The sequence below is a fragment of the Suricata suricatta genome, chromosome 8 (genome assembly GCF_006229205.1).
Source record: "Suricata suricatta isolate VVHF042 chromosome 8, meerkat_22Aug2017_6uvM2_HiC, whole genome shotgun sequence".
Classification (NCBI taxonomy): Eukaryota; Metazoa; Chordata; class Mammalia; order Carnivora; family Herpestidae; genus Suricata; species Suricata suricatta.
Window position 1 is genome coordinate 8750900 of NC_043707.1, and position 4978 is coordinate 8755877.

At 46.3% G+C, this 4978-nt stretch overlaps 1 long non-coding RNA gene across 1 annotated transcript in view; it reads right to left on the reverse strand.

The window, feature by feature from the left end:
* The window catches only part of LOC115297499, a 5419-nt gene extending 513 nt beyond the window's left edge, over positions 1 to 4906 (reverse strand). Inside the window, exons 1-2 of the long non-coding RNA XR_003911445.1 lie at positions 4758 to 4906; positions 151 to 275 (exon numbers count right to left, since the gene is read on the reverse strand). This is a non-coding gene — a long non-coding RNA (uncharacterized LOC115297499). The remainder of the gene's footprint in view (positions 1 to 150; positions 276 to 4757) is intronic.
* Between the last annotated feature and the right edge of the window lie 72 nt (positions 4907 to 4978).

The window sequence follows — 4978 nt, forward strand, 5'->3', positions numbered from 1 at the left end:
AACCTCTATGCAGATTTCTGGGGCTCCCTCTGTGTGGCTCCCTCCCCTCCAGTGTTTGCCCTGGAAGTCTCACGTGCCCTAGCAACCTTGACCTCTGATCTCTGTTACCTCTGGTTAACCAGACCACTGCTCTCTGTTTGGGCTACATACCCTTGTTGGGTGTCCATTCCGTCTTTTTCTCCTTTCCAAAGAAGGCCATGCTGAACGTGGACTTCATCTCAAGGACTCCTCTGTTCTCAAGAACTGCAGCTCAGTGCTGCTGAACTGCCCAGTTCCTGCAAATGATAATTTAATGTGTCCCGCTAAGTTTCAGAGTCATTTGTGACCGGAGTGGGAGTAATCCCCTGAGGCTGGTTGGCAGGCTTTTTAAAACCTTTAAGGTTTTTTTTTAAATGTTTATTTTTGAGAGAGTATACAAGCAGGGAAGGGGCAGAGAGCTAGAGGGAGACAGAGAATCTGAAGCAGGCTCTAGGCTCTGAGCTGTCAGCACAGAGCCCGATGCGGGGCTGGAGCTCCCCAGTTGTGAGATCATGACCTTGAGCCAAAGTCGGATGCTTGGCCCATTGAGCCACCCAGGTGCTCCTACAACTTTTAGTAGGTGATGAAATATATATTCTGGATTTCTGGGTTTTAAGTCCTGCTTAGAAAGGACTGTCCTACCAAGAGATGGTTAAGTTTCTTTGGGCTTTCTTCTTCTACTTTTAGAGTTTCATTTCTTACGTTTAAATCTCTGGGTCATCCATACTTCATTTGCATGGAAGAAAAAGGTACAAGGGTCTAACCATATTTTCCCAGGTGCTACCAAGTTGTTTTAGTACCAATAACTAGTGAATCCTTTCCTCCCCCACTGACCTGAACTGAGGTCTTTCCTTATATGTTACATTCTTGAATGGATTGTGGGTATTTTGGACATATGTTCCATTGATAGGTTTTATGTACATTTTCATACACACATTTGTTGGTATGAGATTTTTTTTTTAAGTTTATTTATGTTGAGAGACAGAGCAAGCAGGGGAAGTGCAGAGAGAGTGGGAGAGAATCCCAAGCAGGCTGTGTGCCATCAGCATGAAACCTCCCCGTGGGGGCCTTAACGCAGGAACCATGAGCTCGTGACCTGAGCCAAAGCCAAGAGTTGGACGCTTAACCGACTACACCCCAGGCGCCCTGTGACCTTGTTGTAATTACTGTAGGACAATCTGGTTTAGTCTCTGATATGATTAGTTGCTCTTCATTCTCACTTTCAGAAATGTCCTGCTTATTGCTGTTGTTTAAAAATTTCATGAACTTTACGGGCACCTGGGGGGCTCAGTCTGTTAAGCCGCCGACTTCGGCTCAGGTCTTGATCCCACGGTTCATGAGTTCGAGCCCCACGTCGGGCTCTGTGCTGACAGCTCAGAGCCAGGAGACTTTCTTCGCCTTCTGTCTCCCTCTCTCTCTCTCTCTGCCCCTCCCCCTCTCAAAAATTAAACATTAAAAAAAAATTGAACTTTAGAATCAGCTTGTCTAGTTGAAAAATGATGTGCATATTCGTATCGCTTTCTCTCTACCAATTTTCCTTTCCTGGAAAGTGCTTGTAACCGCAGTCACACAACCTGCGGTCTTCAGCATCTGGCTTCTTTGATCCGGCGCAATGTTTCTGAGATTCACCCTTCTTGTGTCCGAAGACAGTGCTTCCTTTCTCTCAGCGAGCCGGTTTGTCTGTTTCTTCACCAGCTGGGGGGTATTGGTGTGTAAGTCCTGGTGTGAGAGCACCCGACTTCGTTTCTCTTAGGTGGCAACCTCGACTTGCCGAGCCATATGGTAAATGAGTTTTTAACTTTTGAAGGAATTGCGCACCTGTCTTGGCGCTTCATCCCACACTCCGGCCAGCACGGGGAGGGCTGCAGCTCCACACCCTCCCCAGCACGGAAGATGTACCATCTTTCTAGTATGGAGAGTTTCTAGATAAGAACATAGGCAGTACAGCCTTCTTTACATTTGAAGGATTTTATATCCTCCGTATTTCTCTGAATCGTAGTACATTTAGTGCATTTATTTCTGTGTGTGCATGTGGGGGGGGGGGATGCTGTTGCAAATGGAATATTTTCTTTTGTTAACTTTCCTAACTGGTTACTGTTTGTACCTACAAAGGCCAGGTGTTTGGATATGTTATGTCGGCACCCCGTTCCTTAGTGAAATCTCTCCCTGCCGGCCGCTTTTTTCCATTGCTTCTCTAGGACTTTCCAGAGTAAACACAGTTAGGTCACGTCTTTCTCCTCAGATTTCCTTTTCCCTCTTAGCCACTTTCATCAACTAGAACCTTCCAAAGAAAATAGTAGCGATAGGGGGCATTTTTTCATTCCAGAGTCTCATGGAAACTTCTGTCGCTTCCAACCATTACAAATGATGCTGATTTTTGGCTTGGGGGATGTGTGTGACTGTGTGTCTAATTTTATCATGTTAAGAAAGCATCCCTCTTTCTTATAAGAGATTTTGTTAGAAATAGTCTGTTTTGTCAAATGCCTTTCGGCATGTATAATGAGCATGGTTTTTTCCCCTTTAATACATTAATAGAAATTAAAAGACGGCCTTGTCCATGGCCTTAATGATCATGGTGGATTTTATTAGCTAATATTTTATTTTGGGCTTTTGTGTTGATTTTTATGTAAGCAAAGTTGGTCTGTGGTTTTCCCTCACTGTGCTGTAATTATTTGCTTTTGATAGGAATGTCTCTGATAAAGAATCAGGAGGTGTTTCTTCCTCCTGTAGGTTGTAGGTCAATGCCAATGGCATTGGAAATACCCTTCCTAAAGGCATGCTGGACCTCCCCCTCCCCCGGGAACAATCCATGCCTGAGCTTTGTTGTGGCTGGTCTAAGAATTAAACTGACATGAGCCCAATTAACAGGAGAAACCCAAATTTAACTTTGTATGTATGGGAATCCCACCTACATGAGGGGTTCAAAGACAGAAAGGGAAAATGGGGGGGGGGCATCTGAGTGGCTCAGTTGAGCATCTGACTCTTGATTTTAGTGTATGTCACGATTTCATGGTACGTGAGATTGAGCTCCCCATCGGGCTCTGTGCTGACCATGTGGAGCCTGCTTGGGATTCTCTCTACCCCCCCCCCCCCACATCCCTTCTCTCTCTCCTTCTCACCCAAATAAACAAACCTTTTTCTTTTCTTTTCCTTTTTTTTTTTTTTTAAAGGGAAAGTGAAGTCTATATGCTTTCCTGACCTAAGGAATAGGAAAGGGGTCTGGGGAGGAGGGCTTTCAGAAGCCAATGCAAAGAGCAGACGTTGCATGATGAGATGTTTGCCCTCACTCACATAAACTTTATCTCAGGTGAGAACTCTCATTCTGGGAAAGACCCCTCAGTATAGATTCTTCTGGGTCTTTAAGGAAGGGGCACAATTCTCTTGAGTCTGCAGGGTCTCCATGGCCTTGGGCTCTAAATGGTCCATGTGCCAAGTTGCACATTTGGGGAAGACTTGTTCTGAACCCCTTTCAGGTTCTGGTTGGTACTTTTTCCCTCTCAGAAAATGTTTCCTCTAGGCTTTCAAGTTTACTTGTATGGAGACCGTGGCCTTGACAGCCCCCCTTTTCCTGCCTGGATTAACTTAACCCCCCACCCTGTCCCCATCACCAAATAAAACAAGTCTTAGATAGACTTAAGGTGACCATGTTTCTCTTCATTAATTTTTGACAACTTTTACGTTCAGGAAATGCTACATTCTTCCAAGTTCTTGGAGAAATAAGCTAAGATAGACGTCATCTCCCAGAGCCCCCAGGGCAGCAGAAGTCACTGGAAAGCATCCTTTGCATCCAACAGCCAAGGACTGGCCGAGTTTCTCTCCCAGGGGAGGGAGCGTTGGCCAGAGTGCTTCATGGTGACCTCACTTCTACCCCCTTCGCTGTTTTTAGAGAATAATCCGGAAGGGGGGTTGGGCAGTAAAAGCTCAGACTTCACTCAGATCATCTTGTGGAGACTTGACTTCTTTAAAAAAAATGCATTTGTACTTGCTCTTTCTATGCTTTTATTTGGTCATAACCTCAGCAGACGGCAAGGATGGGACTAACAGGTGAAGGGGTGCAGAATGTGGGCCCCGAAAATCTGCCACATGGGGATAAGGATTTGGAGCTCAAGGCCATTGAGAGGCTGTAGCTACAGGAAAAGCTCTCTGCCTTCCCTTAAATTTTTTTTTTTTTTATTTATTTTTGAGAGAGAGAGAAACACAGCATGAGCAGGGGAGGGGCAGAGAGAAAAGGAAACACAGAATCTGAAACCAGCTTCAGACTCGGAGCTGTCAGCACAGAACCTGACATGTCTCCTGAACCATGAGATCATGACCTGAGCCTAAGTCGGATGCTTAACCAACTAAGCTACCCAGGAGCCCCTGCTCTCCCTTATTTGCCTGAGAGCAGGACTCCATCTATAAACGTGACTTCCTCCCCTCCCCGCCGCCTGCCAGGAAGGGCACAGGCTAATCAGGGGAGGGAACTCCAGTGCCCCATCAGCATCAGAGGCGTCTGGGTAATAAAGCCCACGACAAACCAGCCCTTAGCTCCCCTTAGTCTCCACGTCTATTCACCTTCCCTCAGTTTTCGGTCTCTAGAAGCTCCAAGGCCGCCTCCTTTGACTTGTCATTTCCCGAAAAAGGGATTCTGTGCTTAATACTCTTTATATATGTGTACACCTACATGCATGTATATTGCACGTACGCGTACGGACTTTGTTCCTGACGCGGATGCTTACCGCTGGGCATGCTTGACGTACATGGTCGTAAACTTGTGTTCCTCTTCCTCTTGCCGGCCTTGCTTGTCTGCGTAGTGTGCAGGGCCTCAGCCACAGAACCCAAGATGGGCAGAGCAAAAAGACTGTGTTTCCTCCCGACAGAAGTCTCTTCCAAGAAATGACTTGTGTGTGATTCTCCCTGAAGACAGAGAGTGGCTTCAAGTAGTCAGGGGTCACGTGACCCTCCTCCCCCTCCTCCCCCT